Source organism: Lissotriton helveticus (genome assembly GCF_964261635.1).
Source record: "Lissotriton helveticus chromosome 1_1 unlocalized genomic scaffold, aLisHel1.1 SUPER_1_unloc_6, whole genome shotgun sequence".
In the NCBI taxonomy this organism is placed as follows: domain Eukaryota; kingdom Metazoa; phylum Chordata; class Amphibia; order Caudata; family Salamandridae; genus Lissotriton; species Lissotriton helveticus.
In genome coordinates this window covers 2,712,156-2,739,567 of record NW_027611703.1, presented here as the reverse complement: position 1 = coordinate 2,739,567, position 27,412 = coordinate 2,712,156, and positions in this window count along the sequence as shown.

Genomic DNA, 27,412 nt, shown 5'->3' with positions numbered 1-27,412 from the left:
GACTATTGCAAAGCAATGCACAGAGACTATTGCAAAGCAATGCACAGACTATTGCAAAGCAATACACAGAGACTATTGCAAAGCAATGCACAGACTATTGCAAAGCAATGCACAGAGACTGTTGCAAAGCAATGCACAGAGACTATTGCAAAGCAATGCACAGACTATTGCAAAGCAATGCACAGACTATTGCAAAGCAATACACAGAGACTATTGCAAAGCAATGCACAGAGACTATTGCAAAGCAATGCACAGACTATTGCAAAGCAATGAACAGAGACAATTGCAAAGCAATGCACAGAGATTATTGCAAAGCAATGCACAGACTATTGCAAAGCAATGCACAGCGACTATTGCAAAGCAATGCACAGAGACTATTGCAAAGCAATGCACAGACTATTGCAAAGCAATGCACAGACTTTTGCAAAGCAATGCAAAGAGACTATTGCAAAGCAATGCACAGAGACTATTGCAAAACAATGCACAGACTATTGCAAAGCAATGCACAGACTATTGCAAAGCAATGCACAGAGACTATTGCAAAGTAATGCGAAGAATATTGCAAAGCAATGCACAGAGACTATTGCAAAGCAATGCACAGACTACTGCAAAGCAATGCACAGACTATTGCAAAGCAATGCACAGAGACTAATGCAAAGCAATGCACAGACTATTGCAAAGCAATTCACAGACTATTGCAAAGCAATGCGAAGACTATTGCAAAGCAATGCGAAGACTATTGCAAAGCAATGCACAGAGACTATTGCAAAGCAATGCACAGACTATTGCAAAGCAATGCACAGAGACTATTGCAAAGCAATGCACAGACTATTGCAAAGCAATGCACAGAGACTATTGCAAAGCAATGCACAGACTATTGCAAAGCAACGCACAGACCATTGCAAAGCAATGCACAGACTATTGCGAAGCAATGCGAAGACTATTGCAAAGCAATGCACAGAGACTATTGCAAAGCAATGCTCACACTACTGCAAAGCAATGCACAGACTATTGCAAAGCAATGCACAGAGACTATTGCAAAGCAATGCACAGACTACTGCAAAGGAATGCACAGACTATTGCAAAGCAATGCACAGACTATTGCAAAGCCATGCACAGACACTATTGCAATGCAATGCACAGAGATTATTGCAAAGCAATGCACAGACTATTGCAAAGCAATGCACAGACTTTTGCAAAGCAATCCAAAGAGACTATTGCAAAGCAATGCAGAGACTATTGCAAAGCAATGCACAGAGACTATTGCAATGCAATTCACATACTACTGCAAAGCAAAGCACAGTCTATTGCAAAGCAATGCACAGAGACTATTGCAAAGCAATGCACAGACTATTGCTAAGCAATGCACAGAGACTATTGCAAAGCAATGCACAGACTATTGCAAAGCAATGCACAGACTATTGCAAAGCAATGCACAGACTATTGCAAAGCGATGCACAGAGACTATTGCAAAGCAATGTACAGACTATTGCAAAGCAATGCACAGACTATTGCAAAGCAATGCACAGAGACTATTGCAAAGCAATGCACAGAGACTATTGCAAAGCAATGCACAGACTATTGCAAAGCAATGCACAGAGACTATTGCAAAGCAATGCACAGACTATTGCAAAGCAATGCACAGAGACTATTGCAAAGCAATGCACAGACTATTGCAAAGCAACGCACAGACCATTGCAAAGCAATGCACAGACTATTGCGAAGCAATGCGAAGACTATTGCAAAGCAATGCACAGAGACTATTGCAAAGCAATGCTCACACTACTGCAAAGCAATGCACAGACTATTGCAAAGCAATGCACAGAGACTATTGCAAAGCAATGCACAGACTACTGCAAGGGAATGCACAGACTATTGCAAAGCAATGCACAGACTATTGCAAAGCCATGCACAGACACTATTGCAATGCAATGCACAGAGATTATTGCAAAGCAATGCACAGACTATTGCAAAGCAATGCACAGACTTTTGCAAAGCAATGCAAAGAGACTATTGCAAAGCAATGCAGAGACTATTGCAAAGCAATGCACAGAGACTATTGCAATGCAATTCACATACTACTGCAAAGCAAAGCACAGTCTATTGCAAAGCAATGCACAGAGACTATTGCAAAGCAATGCACAGACTATTGCTAAGCAATGCACAGAGACTATTGCAAAGCAATGTCCAGACTATTGCAAAGCAATGCACAGACTATTGCAAAGCAATGCACAGAGACTATTGCAAAGCAATGCACAGACTATGCACGGAGACTATTGCAAAGCAATGCACAGACTATTGCAAAGCAATGCACAGAGACTATTGCAAAGCAATGCCCAGACTATTGCAAAGCAATGCACAGACTATTGCAAAGCAATGCACAGAGACTATTGCAAAGCAATGCACAGACTATTGCAAAGCAATGCACAGAGACTATTGCAAAGCAATGCACAGAGACTCTTGCAAAGCAATGCACAGACTATTGCAAAGCAATGCACAGACTATTGCAAAGCAATGCACAGACTATTGCAAAGCAATGCACAGAGACTATTGCAAAGCAATGCACAGACTATTGCAAAGCAATGCACAGACTATTGCAAAGCAATGCACAGAGACTATTGCAAAGCAATGCACAGAGACTATTGCAAAGCAATGCACAGACTATTGCAAAGCAATGCACAGACTATTGCAAAGCAATGCAAAGAGAATATTGCAAAGCAATGCACATACTATTGCAAAGCAATGCACAGACTATTGCAAAGCAATGCACAGAGACTATTGCAAAGTAATGCACAGACTATTGCAAAGCAATACACAGAGACTATTGCAAAGCAATGCACAGACTAATGCAAAGCAATGCACAGAGACTATTGCAAAGCAATGCACTGAGACTATTGCAAAGCAATGCACATAGACTATTGCAAAGCAGTGCACAGACTATTGCAAAGCAATGCACAGACTATTGCAAAGCAATGCACAGAGACTATTGCACAGCAATGCACAGACTATTGCAAAGCAATGCACAGACTATTGCAAAGCAATGCACAGAGACTATTGCAAAGCAATGCACAGACTATTGCAAAGCAATGCACAGACCATTGCATAGCAATGCACAGAGACTATTGCAAAGCAATGCACAGACTATTGCAAAGCAATGCACAGAGACTATTGCAATGCAATTCACATACTACTGCAAAGCAATGCACAGTCTATTGCAAAGCAATGCACAGAGACTTTTGCAAAGCAATTCACAGACTATTGCTAAGTAATGCACAGAGACTATTGCAAAGCAATGCCCAGACTATTGCAAAGCAATGCACAGACTATTGCAAAGCAATGCACAGAGACTATTGCAAAGCAATGCAAAGACTATTGCAAAGCAATGCACAGACTAATGCAAAGCAATGCACAGACTATTGCAAAGCAATGCAAAGAGACTATTGCAAAGCCATGCACAGACACTATTGCAATGCAATGCACAGAGATTATTGCAAAGCAATGCACAGACTATTGCAAAGCAATGCACAGACTTTTGCAAAGCAATGCAAAGAGACTATTGCAAAGCAATGCACAGAGACTATTGCAAAACAATGCACAGACTATTGCAAAGCAATGCACAGACTATTGCAAAGCAATGCACAGAGACTATTGCAAAGTAATGCGAAGAATATTGCAAAGCAATGCACAGAGACTATTGCAAAGCAATGCACAGACTACTGCAAAGCAATGCACAGACTATTGCAAAGCAATGCACAGAGACTAATGCAAAGCAATGCACAGACTATTGCAAAGCAATTCACAGACTATTGCAAAGCAATGCGAAGACTATTGCAAAGCAATGCGAAGACTATTGCAAAGCAATGCACAGAGACTATTGCAAAGCAATGCACAGACTATTGCAAAGCAATGCACAGAGACTATTGCAAAGCAATGCACAGACTATTGCAAAGCAATGCACAGAGACTATTGCAAAGCAATGCACAGACTATTGCAAAGCAACGCACAGACCATTGCAAAGCAATGCACAGACTATTGCGAAGCAATGCGAAGACTATTGCAAAGCAATGCACAGAGACTATTGCAAAGCAATGCTCACACTACTGCAAAGCAATGCACAGACTATTGCAAAGCAATGCACAGAGACTATTGCAAAGCAATGCACAGACTACTGCAAAGGAATGCACAGACTATTGCAAAGCAATGCACAGACTATTGCAAAGCCATGCACAGACACTATTGCAATGCAATGCACAGAGATTATTGCAAAGCAATGCACAGACTATTGCAAAGCAATGCACAGACTTTTGCAAAGCAATGCAAAGAGACTATTGCAAAGCAATGCAGAGACTATTGCAAAGCAATGCACAGAGACTATTGCAATGCAATTCACATACTACTGCAAAGCAAAGCACAGTCTATTGCAAAGCAATGCACAGAGACTATTGCAAAGCAATGCACAGACTATTGCTAAGCAATGCACAGAGACTATTGCAAAGCAATGCACAGACTATTGCAAAGCAATGCACAGACTATTGCAAAGCAATGCACAGACTATTGCAAAGCAATGCACAGAGACTATTGCAAAGCAATGTACAGACTATTGCAAAGCAATGCACAGACTATTGCAAAGCAATGCACAGAGACTATTGCAAAGCAATGCACAGAGACTATTGCAAAGCAATGCACAGACTATTGCAAAGCAATGCACAGAGACTATTGCAAAGCAATGCACAGACTATTGCAAAGCAATGCACAGAGACTATTGCAAAGCAATGCACAGACTATTGCAAAGCAACGCACAGACCATTGCAAAGCAATGCACAGACTATTGCGAAGCAATGCGAAGACTATTGCAAAGCAATGCACAGAGACTATTGCAAAGCAATGCTCACACTACTGCAAAGCAATGCACAGACTATTGCAAAGCAATGCACAGAGACTATTGCAAAGCAATGCACAGACTACTGCAAGGGAATGCACAGACTATTGCAAAGCAATGCACAGACTATTGCAAAGCCATGCACAGACACTATTGCAATGCAATGCACAGAGATTATTGCAAAGCAATGCACAGACTATTGCAAAGCAATGCACAGACTTTTGCAAAGCAATGCAAAGAGACTATTGCAAAGCAATGCAGAGACTATTGCAAAGCAATGCACAGAGACTATTGCAATGCAATTCACATACTACTGCAAAGCAAAGCACAGTCTATTGCAAAGCAATGCACAGAGACTATTGCAAAGCAATGCACAGACTATTGCTAAGCAATGCACAGAGACTATTGCAAAGCAATGTCCAGACTATTGCAAAGCAATGCACAGACTATTGCAAAGCAATGCACAGAGACTATTGCAAAGCAATGCACAGACTATGCACGGAGACTATTGCAAAGCAATGCACAGACTATTGCAAAGCAATGCACAGAGACTATTGCAAAGCAATGCCCAGACTATTGCAAAGCAATGCACAGACTATTGCAAAGCAATGCACAGAGACTATTGCAAAGCAATGCACAGACTATTGCAAAGCAATGCACAGAGACTATTGCAAAGCAATGCACAGAGACTCTTGCAAAGCAATGCACAGACTATTGCAAAGCAATGCACAGACTATTGCAAAGCAATGCACAGACTATTGCAAAGCAATGCACAGAGACTATTGCAAAGCAATGCACAGACTATTGCAAAGCAATGCACAGACTATTGCAAAGCAATGCACAGAGACTATTGCAAAGCAATGCACAGAGACTATTGCAAAGCAATGCACAGACTATTGCAAAGCAATGCACAGACTATTGCAAAGCAATGCAAAGAGAATATTGCAAAGCAATGCACATACTATTGCAAAGCAATGCACAGTCTATTGCAAAGCAATGCACAGAGACTATTGCAAAGCAATGCACAGACTATTGCAAAGCAATGCACAGAGACTATTGCATAGCAATGCACAAAGACTATTGCAAAGCAATGCACAGACTATTGCAAAGCAATGCACAGAGACTATTGCAATGCAATTCACATACTACTGCAAAGCAATGCACAGTCTATTGCAAAGCAATGCACAGAGACTTTTGCAAAGCAATTCACAGACTATTGCTAAGTAATGCACAGAGACTATTGCAAAGCAATGCCCAGACTATTGCAAAGCAATGCACAGACTATTGCAAAGCAATGCACAGAGACTATTGCAAAGCAATGCAAAGACTATTGCAAAGCAATGCACAGACTAATGCAAAGCAATGCACAGACTATTGCAAAGCAATGCACAGACTATTGCAAAGCCATGCACAGACACTATTGCAATGCAATGCACAGAGATTATTGCAAAGCAATGCACAGACTATTGCAAAGCAATGCACAGACTTTTGCAAAGCAATGCAAAGAGACTATTGCAAAGCAATGCAGAGACTATTGCAAAGCAATGCACAGAGACTATTGCAATGCAATTCACATACTACTGCAAAGCAAAGCACAGTCTATTGCAAAGCAATGCACAGAGACTATTGCAAAGCAATGCACAGACTATTGCTAAGCAATGCACAGAGACTATTGCAAAGCAATGCACAGACTATTGCAAAGCAATGCACAGAGACTATTGCAAAGCAATGCACAGACTATGCACGGAGACTATTGCAAAGCAATGCACAGACTATTGCAAAGCAATGCACAGAGACTATTGCAAAGCAATGCCCAGACTATTGCAAAGCAATGCACAGACTATTGCAAAGCAATGCACAGACTATTGCAAAGCAATGCACAGAGACTATTGCAAAGCAATGCACAGACTATTGCAAAGCAATGCACAGAGACTATTGCAAAGCAATGCACAGAGACTCTTGCAAAGCAATGCACAGACTATTGCAAAGCAATGCACAGACTATTGCAAAGCAATGCACAGACTATTGCAAAGCAATGCACAGAGACTATTGCAAAGCAATGCACAGACTATTGCAAAGCAATGCACAGACTATTGCAAAGCAATGCACAGAGACTATTGCAAAGCAATGCACAGAGACTATTGCAAAGCAATGCACAGACTATTGCAAAGCAATGCACAGACTATTGCAAAGCAATGCAAAGAGAATATTGCAAAGCAATGCACATACTATTGCAAAGCAATGCACAGACTATTGCAAAGCAATGCACAGAGACTATTGCAAAGTAATGCACAGACTATTGCAAAGCAATACACAGAGACTATTGCAAAGCAATGTACAGACTAATGCAAAGCAATGCACAGAGACTATTGCAAAGCAATGCACTGAGACTATTGCAAAGCAATGCACATAGACTATTGCAAAGCAGTGCACAGACTATTGCAAAGCAATGCACAGACTATTGCAAAGCAATGCACAGAGACTATTGCACAGCAATGCACAGACTATTGCAAAGCAATGCACAGACTATTGCAAAGCAATGCACAGAGACTATTGCAAAGCAATGCACAGACTATTGCAAAGCAATGCACAGACCATTGCATAGCAATGCACAGAGACTATTGCAAAGCAATGCACAGACTATTGCAAAGCAATGCACAGAGACTATTGCAATGCAATTCACATACTACTGCAAAGCAATGCACAGTCTATTGCAAAGCAATGCACAGAGACTTTTGCAAAGCAATGCACAGACTATTGCAAAGCAATGAACAGAGACAATTGCAAAGCAATGCACAGAGATTATTGCAAAGCAATGCACAGACTATTGCAAAGCAATGCACAGCGACTATTGCAAAGCAATGCACAGAGACTATTGCAAAGCAATGCACAGACTATTGCAAAGCAATGCACAGACTTTTGCAAAGCAATGCAAAGAGACTATTGCAAAGCAATGCACAGAGACTATTGCAAAACAATGCACAGACTATTGCAAAGCAATGCACAGAGACTATTGCAAAGCAATGCACAGACTATTGCAAAGCAACTCACAGACCATTGCAAAGCAATGCACAGACTATTGCGAAGCAATGCGAAGACTATTGCAAAGCAATGCACAGAGACTATTGCAAAGCAATGCACACACTACTGCAAAGCAATGCACAGACTATTGCAAAGCAATGCACAGAGACTATTGCAAAGCAATGCACAGACTACTGCAAACCAATGCACAGACTATTGCAAAGCAATGCACAGACTATTGCAAAGCAATGCACATACACTATTGCAATGCAATGCACAGAGATTATTGCAAAGCAATGCACAGACTATTGCAAAGCAATGCACAGACTATTGCAAAGCAATGCACAGAGACTATTGCAAAGCAATGCACAGACTATTGCAAAGCAATGCACAGAGACTATTGCAAAGCAATGCACAGAGACTATTGCAAAGCAATGCACAGACTATTGCAAAGCAATGCACAGACTATTGCAAAGCAATGCACAGACTATTGCAAAGTAATGCACAGAGACTATTGCAAAGCAATGCACAGACTATTGCAAAGCAATGCACAGACTATTGCAAAGCAATGCACAGAGACTATTGCAAAGCAATTCACAGAGTCTATTGCAAAGCAATTCACAGACTATTGCAAAGCAATGCGAAGACTATTGCAAAGCAATGCACAGACTATTGCAAAGCAATGCACAGAGACTATTGCAAAGCAGTGCACGGACTATTGCAAAGCAATGCACAGACCATTGCAAAGCAATGCACAGACTATTGCAAAGCAATGCAAAGAGACTATTGCAAAGCAATGCACAGGGACTATTGCACAGCAATGCACAAAGACTATTGCAAAGCAGTGCACAGACTATTGCAAAGCAATGCACAGACTATTGCAAAGCAATGCGAAGACTATTGCAAAGCAATGCACAGACTATTGCAAAGCAATGCACAGAGACTATTGCAAAGCAGTGCACGGACTATTGCAAAGCAATGCACAGACCATTGCAAAGCAATGCACATACTATTGCAAAGCAATGCAAAGAGACTATTGCAAAGCAATGCACAGGGACTATTGCAAAGCAATGCACAAAGACTATTGCAAAGCAGTGCACAGACTATTGCAAAGCAATGCACAGACTATTGCAAAGCAATGCACAGAGACTATTGCAAAGCAATGCACAGACTATTGCAAAGCAATGCACAGACTATTGCAAAGCAATGCACAGAGACTATTGCAAAGCAATGCACAGACTATTGCAAAGCAATACACAGAGACTATTGCAAAGCAATGCACAGACTATTGCAAAGCAATGCACAGAGACTATTGCAAAGCAATGCACAGAGACTATTGCAAAGCAATGCACAGACTATTGCAAAGCAATGCACAGACTATTGCAAAGCAATACACAGAGACTATTGCAAAGCAATGCACAGAGACTATTGCAAAGCAATGCACAGACTATTGCAAAGCAATGAACAGAGACAATTGCAAAGCAATGCACAGAGATTATTGCAAAGCAATGCACAGACTATTGCAAAGCAATGCACAGCGACTATTGCAAAGCAATGCACAGAGACTATTGCAAAGCAATGCACAGACTATTGCAAAGCAATGCACAGACTTTTGCAAAGCAATGCAAAGAGACTATTGCAAAGCAATGCACAGAGACTATTGCAAAACAATGCACAGACTATTGCAAAGCAATGCACAGACTATTGCAAAGCAATGCACAGAGACTATTGCAAAGTAATGCGAAGAATATTGCAAAGCAATGCACAGAGACTATTGCAAAGCAATGCACAGACTACTGCAAAGCAATGCACAGACTATTGCAAAGCAATGCACAGAGACTAATGCAAAGCAATGCACAGACTATTGCAAAGCAATTCACAGACGATTGCAAAGCAATGCGAAGACTATTGCAAAGCAATGCGAAGACTATTGCAAAGCAATGCACAGAGACTATTGCAAAGCAATGCACAGACTATTGCAAAGCAATGCACAGAGACTATTGCAAAGCAATGCACAGACTATTGCAAAGCAATGCACAGAGACTATTGCAAAGCAATGCACAGACTATTGCAAAGCAACGCACAGACCATTGCAAAGCAATGCACAGACTATTGCGAAGCAATGCGAAGACTATTGCAAAGCAATGCACAGAGACTATTGCAAAGCAATGCTCACACTACTGCAAAGCAATGCACAGACTATTGCAAAGCAATGCACAGAGACTATTGCAAAGCAATGCACAGACTACTGCAAAGGAATGCACAGACTATTGCAAAGCAATGCACAGACTATTGCAAAGCCATGCACAGACACTATTGCAATGCAATGCACAGAGATTATTGCAAAGCAATGCACAGACTATTGCAAAGCAATGCACAGACTTTTGCAAAGCAATGCAAAGAGACTATTGCAAAGCAATGCAGAGACTATTGCAAAGCAATGCACAGAGACTATTGCAATGCAATTCACATACTACTGCAAAGCAAAGCACAGTCTATTGCAAAGCAATGCACAGAGACTATTGCAAAGCAATGCACAGACTATTGCTAAGCAATGCACAGAGACTATTGCAAAGCAATGCACAGAGACTATTGCAAAGCAATGCACAGACTATTGCAAAGCAATGCACAGACTATTGCAAAGCAATGCACAGACTATTGCAAAGCAATGCACAGAGACTATTGCAAAGCAATGTACAGACTATTGCAAAGCAATTCACAGACTATTGCAAAGCAATGCACAGAGACTATTGCAAAGCAATGCACAGAGACTATTGCAAAGCAATGCACAGACTATTGCAAAGCAATGCACAGAGACTATTGCAAAGCAATGCACAGACTATTGCAAAGCAATGCACAGAGACTATTGCAAAGCAATGCACAGACTATTGCAAAGCAACGCACAGACCATTGCAAAGCAATGCACAGACTATTGCGAAGCAATGCGAAGACTATTGCAAAGCAATGCACAGAGACTATTGCAAAGCAATGCTCACACTACTGCAAAGCAATGCACAGACTATTGCAAAGCAATGCACAGAGACTATTGCAAAGCAATGCACAGACTACTGCAAGGGAATGCACAGACTATTGCAAAGCAATGCACAGACTATTGCAAAGCCATGCACAGACACTATTGCAATGCAATGCACAGAGATTATTGCAAAGCAATGCACAGACTATTGCAAAGCAATGCACAGACTTTTGCAAAGCAATGCAAAGAGACTATTGCAAAGCAATGCAGAGACTATTGCAAAGCAATGCACAGAGACTATTGCAATGCAATTCACATACTACTGCAAAGCAAAGCACAGTCTATTGCAAAGCAATGCACAGAGACTATTGCAAAGCAATGCACAGACTATTGCTAAGCAATGCACAGAGACTATTGCAAAGCAATGTCCAGACTATTGCAAAGCAATGCACAGACTATTGCAAAGCAATGCACAGAGACTATTGCAAAGCAATGCACAGACTATGCACGGAGACTAATGCAAAGCAATGCACAGACTATTGTAAAGCAATGCACAGAGACTATTGCAAAGCAATGCCCAGACTATTGCAAAGCAATGCACAGACTATTGCAAAGCAATGCACAGAGACTATTGCAAAGCAATGCACAGACTATTGCAAAGCAATGCACAGAGACTATTGCAAAGCAATGCACAGAGACTCTTGCAAAGCAATGCACAGACTATTGCAAAGCAATGCACAGACTATTGCAAAGCAATGCACAGAGACTATTGCAAAGCAATGCACAGACTATTGCAAAGCAATGCACAGACTATTGCAAAGCAATGCACAGAGACTATTGCAAAGCAATGCACAGAGACTATTGCAAAGCAATGCACAGACTATTGCAAAGCAATGCACAGACTATTGCAAAGCAATGCAAAGAGAATATTGCAAAGCAATGCACATACTATTGCAAAGCAATGCACAGACTATTGCAAAGCAATGCACAGAGACTATTGCAAAGTAATGCACAGACTATTGCAAAGCAATACACAGAGACTATTGCAAAGCAATGCACAGACTAATGCAAAGCAATGCACAGAGACTATTGCAAAGCAATGCACTGAGACTATTGCAAAGCAATGCACATAGACTATTGCAAAGCAGTGCACAGACTATTGCAAAGCAATGCACAGACTATTGCAAAGCAATGCACAGAGACTATTGCACAGCAATGCACAGACTATTGCAAAGCAATGCACAGACTATTGCAAAGCAATGCACAGAGACTATTGCAAAGCAATGCACAGACTATTGCAAAGCAATGCACAGACCATTGCATAGCAATGCACAGAGACTATTGCAAAGCAATGCACAGACTATTGCAAAGCAATGCACAGAGACTATTGCAATGCAATTCACATACTACTGCAAAGCAATGCACAGTCTATTGCAAAGCAATGCACAGAGACTTTTGCAAAGCAATTCACAGACTATTGCTAAGTAATGCACAGAGACTATTGCAAAGCAATGCCCAGACTATTGCAAAGCAATGCACAGACTATTGCAAAGCAATGCACAGAGACTATTGCAAAGCAATGCAAAGACTATTGCAAAGCAATGCACAGACTAATGCAAAGCAATGCACAGACTATTGCAAAGCAATGCAAAGAGACTATTGCAAAGCAATGCACAGACTATTGCAAAGCAATGCACAGAGACTATTGCAATGCAGTGCACAGAGACTATTGCAAAGCAATGCACAGACTATTGCAAAGCAATGCGAAGACTATGGCAAAGCAATTCACAGACACTATTGCAAAGCAATGCACAGAGCCTATTGCAAAGCAATGCACAGACTATTGCAAAGCAATTCACAGACTATTGCAAAGCAATGCGAAGACTATTGCAAAGCAATGCACAGACTATTGCAAAGCAATGCACAGAGACTATTGCAAAGCAGTGCACGGACTATTGCAAAGCAATGCACAGACCATTGCAAAGCAATGCACAGACTATTGCAAAGCAATGCAAAGAGACTATTGCAAAGCAATGCACAGGGACTATTGCAAAGCAATGCACAAAGACTATTGCAAAGCAGTGCACAGACTATTGCAAAGCAATGCACAGACTATTGCAAAGCAATGCACAGAGACTATTGCAAAGTAATGCGAAGACTATTGCAAAGCAATGCACAGAGACTATTGCAAAGCAATGCACAGACTACTGCAAAGAAATGCACAGACTATTGCAAAGCAATGCACAGAGACTAATGCAAAGCAATGCACAGACTATTGCAAAGCAATTCACAGACTATTGCAAAGCAATGCGAAGACTATTGCAAAGCAATGCGAAGACTATTGCAAAGCAATGCACAGAGACTATTGCAAAGCAATGCACAGACTATTGCAAAGCAATGCACAGAGACTATTGCAAAGCAATGCACAGACTATTGCAAAGCAATGCACAGAGACTATTGCAAAGCAACTCACAGACCATTGCAAAGCAATGCACAGACTATTGCGAAGCAATGCGAAGACTATTGCAAAGCAATGCACAGAGACTATTGCAAAGCAATGCACACACTACTGCAAAGCAATGCACAGACTATTGCAAAGCAATGCACAGAGACTATTGCAAAGCAATGCACAGACTACTGCAAAGCAATGCACAGACTATTGCAAAGCAATGCACAGACTATTGCAAAGCAATGCACATACACTATTGCAATGCAATGCACAGAGATTATTGCAAAGCAATGCACAGACTATTGCAAAGCAATGCACAGACTATTGCAAAGCAATGCACAGAGACTATTGCAAAGCAATGCACAGACTATTGCAAAGCAATGCACAGAGACTATTGCAAAGCAATGCACAGAGACTATTGCAAAGCAATGCACAGACTATTGCAAAGCAATGCACAGACTATTGCAAAGCAATGCACAGACTATTGCAAAGTAATGCACAGAGACTATTGCAAAGCAATGCACAGACTATTGCAAAGCAATGCACAGACTATTGCAAAGCAATGCACAGAGACTATTGCAAAGCAATGCACAGAGTCTATTGCAAAGCAATTCACAGACTATTGCAAGGCAATGCGAAGACTATTGCAAAGCAATGCACAGACTATTGCAAAGCAATGCACAGAGACTATTGCAAAGCAGTGCACGGACTATTGCAAAGCAATGCACAGACCATTGCAAAGCAATGCACAGACTATTGCAAAGCAATGCAAAGAGACTATTGCAAAGCAATGCACAGGGACTATTGCAAAGCAATGCACAAAGACTATTGCAAAGCAGTGCACAGACTATTGCAAAGCAATGCACAGACTATTGCAAAGCAATGCACAGAGACTATTGCAACGCAATGCACAGACTATTGCAAAGCAATGCGAAGACTATTGCAAAGCAATGCACAGACTATTGCAAAGCAATGCACAGAGACTATTGCAAAGCAGTGCACGGACTATTGCAAAGCAATGCACAGACCATTTCAAAGCAATGCACAGACTATTGCAAAGCAATGCAAAGAGACTATTGCAAAGCAATGCACAGGGACTATTGCAAAGCAATGCACAAAGACTATTGCAAAGCAGTGCACAGACTATTGCAAAGCAATGCACAGACTATTGCAAAGCAATGCACAGAGACTATTGCAAAGCAATGCACAGACTATTGCAAAGCAATGCACAGAGACTATTGCAAAGCAATGCACAGACTATTGCAAAGCAATACACAGAGACTATTGCAAAGCAATGCACAGACTATTGCAAAGCAATGCACAGAGACTATTGCAAAGCAATGCACAGAGACTATTGCAAAGCAATGCACAGAGACTATTGCAAAGCAATGCACAGACTATTGCAAAGCAATACACAGAGACTATTGCAAAGCAATGCACAGACTATTGCAAAGCAATGCACAGAGACTATTGCAAAGCAATGCACAGACTATTGCAAAGCAATGAACAGAGACAATTGCAAAGCAATGCACAGAGATTATTGCAAAGCAATGCACAGAGATTATTGCAAAGCAATGCACAGCGACTATTGCAAAGCAATGCACAGAGACTATTGCAAAGCAATGCACAGACTTTTGCAAAGCAATGCAAAGAGACTATTGCAAAGCAATGCACAGAGACTATTGCAAAACAATGCACAGACTATTGCAAAGCAATGCACAGACTATTGCAAAGCAATGCACATAGACTATTGCAAAGTAATGCGAAGAATATTGCAAAGCAATGCACAGAGACTATTGCAAAGCAATGCACAGACTACTGCAAAGCAATGCACAGACTATTGCAAAGCAATGCACAGAGACTAATGCAAAGCAATGCACAGACTATTGCAAAGCAATTCACAGACTATTGCAAAGCAATGCGAAGACTATTGCAAAGCAATGCGAAGACTATTGCAAAGCAATGCACAGAGACTATTGCAAAGCAATGCACAGACTATTGCAAAGCAATGCACAGAGACTATTGCAAAGCAATGCACAGGGACTATTGCACAGCAATGCACAAAGACTATTGCAAAGCAGTGCACAGACTATTGCAAAGCAATGCACAGACTATTGCAAAGCAATGCGAAGACTATTGCAAAGCAATGCACAGACTATTGCAAAGCAATGCACAGAGACTATTGCAAAGCAGTGCACGGACTATTGCAAAGCAATGCACAGACCATTGCAAAGCAATGCACATACTATTGCAAAGCAATGCAAAGAGACTATTGCAAAGCAATGCACAGGGACTATTGCAAAGCAATGCACAAAGACTATTGCAAAGCAGTGCACAGACTATTGCAAAGCAATGCACAGACTATTGCAAAGCAATGCACAGAGACTATTGCAAAGCAATGCACAGACTATTGCAAAGCAATGCACAGACTATTGCAAAGCAATGCACAGAGACTATTGCAAAGCAATGCACAGACTATTGCAAAGCAATACACAGAGACTATTGCAAAGCAATGCATAGACTATTGCAAAGCAATGCACAGAGACTATTGCAAAGCAATGCACAGAGACTATTGCAAAGCAATGCACAGACTATTGCAAAGCAATGCACAGACTATTGCAAAGCAATACACAGAGACTATTGCAAAGCAATGCACAGAGACTATTGCAAAGCAATGCACAGACTATTGCAAAGCAATGAACAGAGACAATTGCAAAGCAATGCACAGAGATTATTGCAAAGCAATGCACAGACTATTGCAAAGCAATGCACAGCGACTATTGCAAAGCAATGCACAGAGACTATTGCAAAGCAATGCACAGACTATTGCAAAGCAATGCACAGACTTTTGCAAAGCAATGCAAAGAGACTATTGCAAAGCAATGCACAGAGACTATTGCAAAACAATGCACAGACTATTGCAAAGCAATGCACAGACTATTGCAAAGCAATGCACAGAGACTATTGCAAAGTAATGCGAAGAATATTGCAAAGCAATGCACAGAGACTATTGCAAAGCAATGCACAGACTACTGCAAAGCAATGCACAGACTATTGCAAAGCAATGCACAGAGACTAATGCAAAGCAATGCACAGACTATTGCAAAGCAATTCACAGACTATTGCAAAGCAATGCGAAGACTATTGCAAAGCAATGCGAAGACTATTGCAAAGCAATGCACAGAGACTATTGCAAAGCAATGCACAGACTATTGCAAAGCAATGCACAGAGACTATTGCAAAGCAATGCACAGACTATTGCAAAGCAATGCACAGAGACTATTGCAAAGCAATGCACAGACTATTGCAAAGCAACGCACAGACCATTGCAAAGCAATGCACAGACTATTGCGAAGCAATGCGAAGACTATTGCAAAGCAATGCACAGAGACTATTGCAAAGCAATGCTCACACTACTGCAAGGCAATGCACAGACTATTGCAAAGCAATGCACAGAGACTATTGCAAAGCAATGCACAGACTACTGCAAAGGAATGCACAGACTATTGCAAAGCAATGCACAGACTATTGCAAAGCCATGCACAGACACTATTGCAATGCAATGCACAGAGATTATTGCAAAGCAATGCACAGACTATTGCAAAGCAATGCACAGACTTTTGCAAAGCAATGCAAAGAGACTATTGCAAAGCAATGCAGAGACTATTGCAAAGCAATGCACAGAGACTATTGCAATGCAATTCACATACTACTGCAAAGCAAAGCACAGTCTATTGCAAAGCAATGCACAGAGACTATTGCAAAGCAATGCACAGACTATTGCTAAGCAATGCACAGAGACTATTGCAAAGCAATGCACAGACTATTGCAAAGCAATGCACAGACTATTGCAAAGCAATGCACAGACTATTGCAAAGCAATGCACAGAGACTATTGCAAAGCAATGTACAGACTATTGCAAAGCAATTCACAGACTATTGCAAAGCAATGCACAGAGACTATTGCAAAGCAATGCACAGAGACTATTGCAAAGCAATGCACAGACTACTGCAAAGCAATGCACAGACTATTGCAAAGCAATGCACAGAGACTATTGCAAAGCAATGCACAGACTACTGCAAGGGAATGCACAGACTATTGCAAAGCAATGCACAGACTATTGCAAAGCCATGCACAGACACTATTGCAATGCAATGCACAGAGATTATTGCAAAGCAATGCACAGACTATTGCAAAGCAATGCACAGACTTTTGCAAAGCAATGCAAAGAGACTATTGCAAAGCAATGCAGAGACTATTGCAAAGCAATGCACAGAGACTATTGCAATGCAATTCACATACTACTGCAAAGCAAAGCACAGTCTATTGCAAAGCAATGCACAGAGACTATTGCAAAGCAATGCACAGACTATTGCTAAGCAATGCACAGAGACTATTGCAAAGCAATGTCCAGACTATTGCAAAGCAATGCACAGACTATTGCAAAGCAATGCACAGAGACTATTGCAAAGCAATGCACAGACTATGCACGGAGACTAATGCAAAGCAATGCACAGACTATTGCAAAGCAATGCACAGAGACTATTGCAAAGCAATGCCCAGACTATTGCAAAGCAATGCACAGACTATTGCAAAGCAATGCACAGAGACTATTGCAAAGCAATGCACAGACTATTGCAAAGCAATGCACAGAGACTATTGCAAAGCAATGCACAGAGACTCTTGCAAAGCAATGCACAGACTATTGCAAAGCAATGCACAGACTATTGCAAAGCAATGCACAGAGACTATTGCAAAGCAATGCACAGACTATTGCAAAGCAATGCACAGACTATTGCAAAGCAATGCACAGAGACTATTGCAAAGCAATGCACAGAGACTATTGCAAAGCAATGCACAGACTATTGCAAAGCAATGCACAGACTATTGCAAAGCAATGCAAAGAGAATATTGCAAAGCAATGCACATACTATTGCAAAGCAATGCACAGACTATTGCAAAGCAATGCACAGAGACTATTGCAAAGTAATGCACAGACTATTGCAAAGCAATACACAGAGACTATTGCAAAGCAATGCACAGACTAATGCAAAGCAATGCACAGAGACTATTGCAAAGCAATGCACTGAGACTATTGCAAAGCAATGCACATAGACTATTGCAAAGCAGTGCACAGACTATTGCAAAGCAATGCACAGACTATTGCAAAGCAATGCACAGAGACTATTGCACAGCAATGCACAGACTATTGCAAAGCAATGCACAGACTATTGCAAAGCAATGCACAGAGACTATTGCAAAGCAATGCACAGACTATTGCAAAGCAATGCACAGACCATTGCATAGCAATGCACAGAGACTATTGCAAAGCAATGCACAGACTATTGCAAAGCAATGCACAGAGACTATTGCAATGCAATTCACATACTACTGCAAAGCAATGCACAGTCTATTGCAAAGCAATGCACAGAGACTTTTGCAAAGCAATTCACAGACTATTGCTAAGTAATGCACAGAGACTATTGCAAAGCAATGCCCAGACTATTGCAAAGCAATGCACAGACTATTGCAAAGCAATGCACAGAGACTATTGCAAAGCAATGCAAAGACTATTGCAAAGCAATGCACAGACTAATGCAAAGCAATGCACAGACTATTGCAAAGCAATGCAAAGAGACTATTGCAAAGCAATGCACAGACTATTGCAAAGCAATGCACAGAGACTATTGCAATGCAGTGCACAGAGACTATTGCAAAGCAATGCACAGACTATTGCAAAGCAATGCGAAGACTATGGCAAAGCAATTCACAGACACTATTGCAAAGCAATGCACAGAGCCTATTGCAAAGCAATGCACAGACTATTGCAAAGCAATTCACAGACTATTGCAAAGCAATGCGAAGACTATTGCAAAGCAATGCACAGACTATTGCAAAGCAATGCACAGAGACTATTGCAAAGCAGTGCACGGACTATTGCAAAGCAATGCACAGACCATTGCAAAGCAATGCACAGACTATTGCAAAGCAATGCAAAGAGACTATTGCAAAGCAATGCACAGGGACTATTGCAAAGCAATGCACAAAGACTATTGCAAAGCAGTGCACAGACTATTGCAAAGCAATGCACAGACTATTGCAAAGCAATGCACAGAGACTATTGCAAAGTAATGCGAAGACTATTGCAAAGCAATGCACAGAGACTATTGCAAAGCAATGCACAGACTACTGCAAAGCAATGCACAGACTATTGCAAAGCAATGCACAGAGACTAATGCAAAGCAATGCACAGACTATTGCAAAGCAATTCACAGACTATTGCAAAGCAATGCGAAGACTATTGCAAAGCAATGCGAAGACTATTGCAAAGCAATGCACAGAGACTATTGCAAAGCAATGCACAGACTATTGCAAAGCAATGCACAGAGACTATTGCAAAGCAATGCACAGACTATTGCAAAGCAATGCACAGAGACTATTGCAAAGCAACTCACAGACCATTGCAAAGCAATGCACAGACTATTGCGAAGCAATGCGAAGACTATTGCAAAGCAATGCACAGAGACTATTGCAAAGCAATGCACACACTACTGCAAAGCAATGCACAGACTATTGCAAAGCAATGCACAGAGACTATTGCAAAGCAATGCACAGACTACTGCAAAGCAATGCACAGACTATTGCAAAGCAATGCACAGACTATTGCAAAGCAATGCACATACACTATTGCAATGCAATGCACAGAGATTATTGCAAAGCAATGCACAGACTATTGCAAAGCAATGCACAGACTATTGCAAAGCAATGCACAGAGACTATTGCAAAGCAATGCACAGACTATTGCAAAGCAATGCACAGAGACTATTGCAAAGCAATGCACAGAGACTATTGCAAAGCAATGCACAGACTATTGCAAAGCAATGCACAGACTATTGCAAAGCAATGCACAGACTATTGCAAAGTAATGCACAGAGACTATTGCAAAGCAATGCACAGACTATTGCAAAGCAATGCACAGACTATTGGAAAGCAATGCACAGAGACTATTGCAAAGCAATGCACAGAGTCTATTGCAAAGCAATTCACAGACTATTGCAATGCAATGCGAAGACTATTGCAAAGCAATGCACAGACTATTGCAAAGCAATGCACAGAGACTATTGCAAAGCAGTGCACGGACTATTGCAAAGCAATGCACAGACCATTGCAAAGCAATGCACAGACTATTGCAAAGCAATGCAAAGAGACTATTGCAAAGCAATGCACAGGGACTATTGCAAAGCAATGCACAAAGACTATTGCAAAGCAGTGCACAGACTATTGCAAAGCAATGCACAGACTATTGCAAAGCAATGCACAGAGACTATTGCAACGCAATGCACAGACTATTGCAAAGCAATGCGAAGACTATTGCAAAGCAATGCACAGACTATTGCAAAGCAATGCACAGAGACTATTGCAAAGCAGTGCACGGACTATTGCAAAGCAATGCACAGACCATTTCAAAGCAATGCACAGACTATTGCAAAGCAATGCAAAGAGACTATTGCAAAGCAATGCACAGGGACTATTGCAAAGCAATGCACAAAGACTATTGCAAAGCAGTGCACAGACTATTGCAAAGCAATGCACAGACTATTGCAAAGCAATGCACAGAGACTATTGCAAAGCAATGCACAGACTATTGCAAAGCAATGCACAGAGACTATTGCAAAGCAATGCACAGACTATTGCAAAGCAATACACAGAGACTATTGCAAAGCAATGCACAGACTATTGCAAAGCAATGCACAGAGACTATTGCAAAGCAATGCACAGAGACTATTGCAAAGCAATGCACAGAGACTATTGCAAAGCAATGCACAGACTATTGCAAAGCAATACACAGAGACTATTGCAAAGCAATGCACAGACTATTGCAAAGCAATGCACAGAGACTATTGCAAAGCAATGCACAGACTATTGCAAAGCAATGAACAGAGACAATTGCAAAGCAATGCACAGAGATTATTGCAAAGCAATGCACAGAGATTATTGCAAAGCAATGCACAGCGACTATTGCAAAGCAATGCACAGAGACTATTGCAAAGCAATGCACAGACTTTTGCAAAGCAATGCAAAGAGACTATTGCAAAGCAATGCACAGAGACTATTGCAAAACAATGCACAGACTATTGCAAAGCAATGCACAGACTATTGCAAAGCAATGCACATAGACTATTGCAAAGTAATGCGAAGAATATTGCAAAGCAATGCACAGAGACTATTGCAAAGCAATGCACAGACTACTGCAAAGCAATGCACAGACTATTGCAAAGCAATGCACAGAGACTAATGCAAAGCAATGCACAGACTATTGCAAAGCAATTCACAGACTATTGCAAAGCAATGCGAAGACTATTGCAAAGCAATGCGAAGACTATTGCAAAGCAATGCACAGAGACTATTGCAAAGCAATGCACAGACTATTGCAAAGCAATGCACAGAGACTATTGCAAAGCAATGCACAGGGACTATTGCACAGCAATGCACAAAGACTATTGCAAAGCAGTGCACAGACTATTGCAAAGCAATGCACAGACTATTGCAAAGCAATGCGAAGACTATTGCAAAGCAATGCACAGACTATTGCAAAGCAATGCACAGAGACTATTGCAAAGCAGTGCACGGACTATTGCAAAGCAATGCACAGACCATTGCAAAGCAATGCACATACTATTGCAAAGCAATGCAAAGAGACTATTGCAAAGCAATGCACAGGGACTATTGCAAAGCAATGCACAAAGACTATTGCAAAGCAGTGCACAGACTATTGCAAAGCAATGCACAGACTATTGCAAAGCAATGCACAGAGACTATTGCAAAGCAATGCACAGACTATTGCAAAGCAATGCACAGACTATTGCAAAGCAATGCACAGAGACTATTGCAAAGCAATGCACAGACTATTGCAAAGCAATACACAGAGACTATTGCAAAGCAATGCATAGACTATTGCAAAGCAATGCACAGAGACTATTGCAAAGCAATGCACAGAGACTATTGCAAAGCAATGCACAGACTATTGCAAAGCAATGCACAGACTATTGCAAAGCAATACACAGAGACTATTGCAAAGCAATGCACAGAGACTATTGCAAAGCAATGCACAGACTATTGCAAAGCAATGAACAGAGACAATTGCAAAGCAATGCACAGAGATTATTGCAAAGCAATGCACAGACTATTGCAAAGCAATGCACAGCGACTATTGCAAAGCAATGCACAGAGACTATTGCAAAGCAATGCACAGACTATTGCAAAGCAATGCACAGACTTTTGCAAAGCAATGCAAAGAGACTATTGCAAAGCAATGCACAGAGACTATTGCAAAACAATGCACAGACTATTGCAAAGCAATGCACAGACTATTGCAAAGCAATGCACAGAGACTATTGCAAAGTAATGCGAAGAATATTGCAAAGCAATGCACAGAGACTATTGCAAAGCAATGCACAGACTACTGCAAAGCAATGCACAGACTATTGCAAAGCAATGCACAGAGACTAATGCAAAGCAATGCACAGACTATTGCAAAGCAATTCACAGACTATTGCAAAGCAATGCGAAGACTATTGCAAAGCAATGCGAAGACTATTGCAAAGCAATGCACAGAGACTATTGCAAAGCAATGCACAGACTATTGCAAAGCAATGCACAGAGACTATTGCAAAGCAATGCACAGACTATTGCAAAGCAATGCACAGAGACTATTGCAAAGCAATGCACAGACTATTGCAAAGCAACGCACAGACCATTGCAAAGCAATGCACAGACTATTGCGAAGCAATGCGAAGACTATTGCAAAGCAATGCACAGAGACTATTGCAAAGCAATGCTCACACTACTGCAAAGCAATGCACAGACTATTGCAAAGCAATGCACAGAGACTATTGCAAAGCAATGCACAGACTACTGCAAAGGAATGCACAGACTATTGCAAAGCAATGCACAGACTATTGCAAAGCCATGCACAGACACTATTGCAATGCAATGCACAGAGATTATTGCAAAGCAATGCACAGACTATTGCAAAGCAATGCACAGACTTTTGCAAAGCAATGCAAAGAGACTATTGCAAAGCAATGCAGAGACTATTGCAAAGCAATGCACAGAGACTATTGCAATGCAATTCACATACTACTGCAAAGCAAAGCACAGTCTATTGCAAAGCAATGCACAGAGACTATTGCAAAGCAATGCACAGACTATTGCTAAGCAATGCACAGAGACTATTGCAAAGCAATGCACAGACTATTGCAAAGCAATGCACAGACTATTGCAAAGCAATGCACAGACTATTGCAAAGCAATGCACAGAGACTATTGCAAAGCAATGTACAGACTATTGCAAAGCAATTCACAGACTATTGCAAAGCAATGCACAGAGACTATTGCAAAGCAATGCACAGAGACTATTGCAAAGCAATGCACAGACTATTGCAAAGCAATGCACAGAGACTATTGCAAAGCAATGCACAGAGACTATTGCAAAGCAATGCACAGACTATTGCAAAGCAATGCACAGACTATTGCAAAGCAATACACAGAGACTATTGCAAAGCAATGCACAGAGACTATTGCAAAGCAATGCACAGACTATTGCAAAGCAATGAACAGAGACAATTGCAAAGCAATGCACAGAGATTATTGCAAAGCAATGCACAGACTATTGCAAAGCAATGCACAGCGACTATTGCAAAGCAATGCACAGAGACTATTGCAAAGCAATGCACAGACTATTGCAAAGCAATGCACAGACTTTTGCAAAGCAATGCAAAGAGACTATTGCAAAGCAATGCACAGAGACTATTGCAAAACAATGCACAGACTATTGCAAAGCAATGCACAGACTATTGCAAAGCAATGCACAGAGACTATTGCAAAGTAATGCGAAGAATATTGCAAAGCAATGCACAGAGACTATTGCAAAGCAATGCACAGACTACTGCAAAGCAATGCACAGACTATTGCAAAGCAATGCACAGAGACTAATGCAAAGCAATGCACAGACTATTGCAAAGCAATTCACAGACTATTGCAAAGCAATGCGAAGACTATTGCAAAGCAATGCGAAGACTATTGCAAAGCAATGCACAGAGACTATTGCAAAGCAATGCACAGACTATTGCAAAGCAATGCACAGAGACTATTGCAAAGCAATGCACAGACTATTGCAAAGCAATGCACAGAGACTATTGCAAAGCAATGCACAGACTATTGCAAAGCAACGCACAGACCATTGCAAAGCAATGCACAGACTATTGCGAAGCAATGCGAAGACTATTGCAAAGCAATGCACAGAGACTATTGCAAAGCAATGCTCACACTACTGCAAAGCAATGCACAGACTATTGCAAAGCAATGCACAGAGACTATTGCAAAGCAATGCACAGACTACTGCAAAGGAATGCACAGACTATTGCAAAGCAATGCACAGACTATTGCAAAGCCATGCACAGACACTATTGCAATGCAATGCACAGAGATTATTGCAAAGCAATGCACAGACTATTGCAAAGCAATGCACAGACTTTTGCAAAGCAATGCAAAGAGACTATTGCAAAGCAATGCAGAGACTATTGCAAAGCAATGCACAGAGACTATTGCAATGCAATTCACATACTACTGCAAAGCAAAGCACAGTCTATTGCAAAGCAATGCACAGAGACTATTGCAAAGCAATGCACAGACTATTGCTAAGCAATGCACAGAGACTATTGCAAAGCAATGCACAGACTATTGCAAAGCAATGCACAGACTATTGCAAAGCAATGCACAGACTATTGCAAAGCAATGCACAGAGACTATTGCAAAGCAATGTACAGACTATTGCAAAGCAATTCACAGACTATTGCAAAGCAATGCACAGAGACTATTGCAAAGCAATGCACAGAGACTATTGCAAAGCAATGCACAGACTATTGCAAAGCAATGCACAGAGACTATTGCAAAGCAATGCACAGACCATTGCAAAGCAATGCACAGACTATTGCAAAGCAACGCACAGACCATTGCAAAGCAATGCACAGACTATTGCGAAGCAATGCGAAGACTATTGCAAAGCAATGCACAGAGACTATTGCAAAGCAATGCTCACACTACTGCAAAGCAATGCACAGACTATTGCAAAGCAATGCACAGAGACTATTGCAAAGCAATGCACAGACTACTGCAAGGGAATGCACAGACTATTGCAAAGCAATGCACAGACTATTGCAAAGCCATGCACAGACACTATTGCAATGCAATGCACAGAGATTATTGCAAAGCAATGCACAGACTATTGCAAAGCAATGCACAGACTTTTGCAAAGCAATGCAAAGAGACTATTGCAAAGCAATGCAGAGACTATTGCAAAGCAATGCACAGAGACTATTGCAATGCAATTCACATACTACTGCAAAGCAAAGCACAGTCTATTGCAAAGCAATGCACAGAGACTATTGCAAAGCAATGCACAGACTATTGCTAAGCAATGCACAGAGACTATTGCAAAGCAATGTCCAGACTATTGCAAAGCAATGCACAGACTATTGCAAAGCAATGCACAGAGACTATTGCAAAGCAATGCACAGACTATGCACGGAGACTATTGCAAAGTAATGCACAGAGACTATTGCAAAGCAATGCACAGACTATTGCAAAGCAATGCACAGACTATTGCAAAGCAATGCACAGAGACTATTGCAAAGCAATGCACAGAGTCTATTGCAAAGCAATTCACAGACTATTGCAAGGCAATGCGAAGACTATTGCAAAGCAATGCACAGACTATTGCAAAGCAATGCACAGAGACTATTGCAAAGCAGTGCACGGACTATTGCAAAGCAATGCACAGACCATTGCAAAGCAATGCACAGACTATTGCAAAGCAATGCAAAGAGACTATTGCAAAGCAATGCACAGGGACTATTGCAAAGCAATGCACAAAGACTATTGCAAAGCAGTGCACAGACTATTGCAAAGCAATGCACAGACTATTGCAAAGCAATGCACAGAGACTATTGCAACGCAATGCACAGACTATTGCAAAGCAATGCGAAGACTATTGCAAAGCAATGCACAGACTATTGCAAAGCAATGCACAGAGACTATTGCAAAGCAGTGCACGGACTATTGCAAAGCAATGCACAGACCATTTCAAAGCAATGCACAGACTATTGCAAAGCAATGCAAAGAGACTATTGCAAAGCAATGCACAGGGACTATTGCAAAGCAATGCACAAAGACTATTGCAAAGCAGTGCACAGACTATTGCAAAGCAATGCACAGACTATTGCAAAGCAATGCACAGAGACTATTGCAAAGCAATGCACAGACTATTGCAAAGCAATGCACAGAGACTATTGCAAAGCAATGCACAGACTATTGCAAAGCAATACACAGAGACTATTGCAAAGCAATGCACAGACTATTGCAAAGCAATGCACAGAGACTATTGCAAAGCAATGCACAGAGACTATTGCAAAGCAATGCACAGAGACTATTGCAAAGCAATGCACAGACTATTGCAAAGCAATACACAGAGACTATTGCAAAGCAATGCACAGACTATTGCAAAGCAATGCACAGAGACTATTGCAAAGCAATGCACAGACTATTGCAAAGCAATGAACAGAGACAATTGCAAAGCAATGCACAGAGATTATTGCAAAGCAATGCACAGAGATTATTGCAAAGCAATGCACAGCGACTATTGCAAAGCAATGCACAGAGACTATTGCAAAGCAATGCACAGACTTTTGCAAAGCAATGCAAAGAGACTATTGCAAAGCAATGCACAGAGACTATTGCAAAACAATGCACAGACTATTGCAAAGCAATGCACAGACTATTGCAAAGCAATGCACATAGACTATTGCAAAGTAATGCGAAGAATATTGCAAAGCAATGCACAGAGACTATTGCAAAGCAATGCACAGACTACTGCAAAGCAATGCACAGACTATTGCAAAGCAATGCACAGAGACTAATGCAAAGCAATGCACAGACTATTGCAAAGCAATTCACAGACTATTGCAAAGCAATGCGAAGACTATTGCAAAGCAATGCGAAGACTATTGCAAAGCAATGCACAGAGACTATTG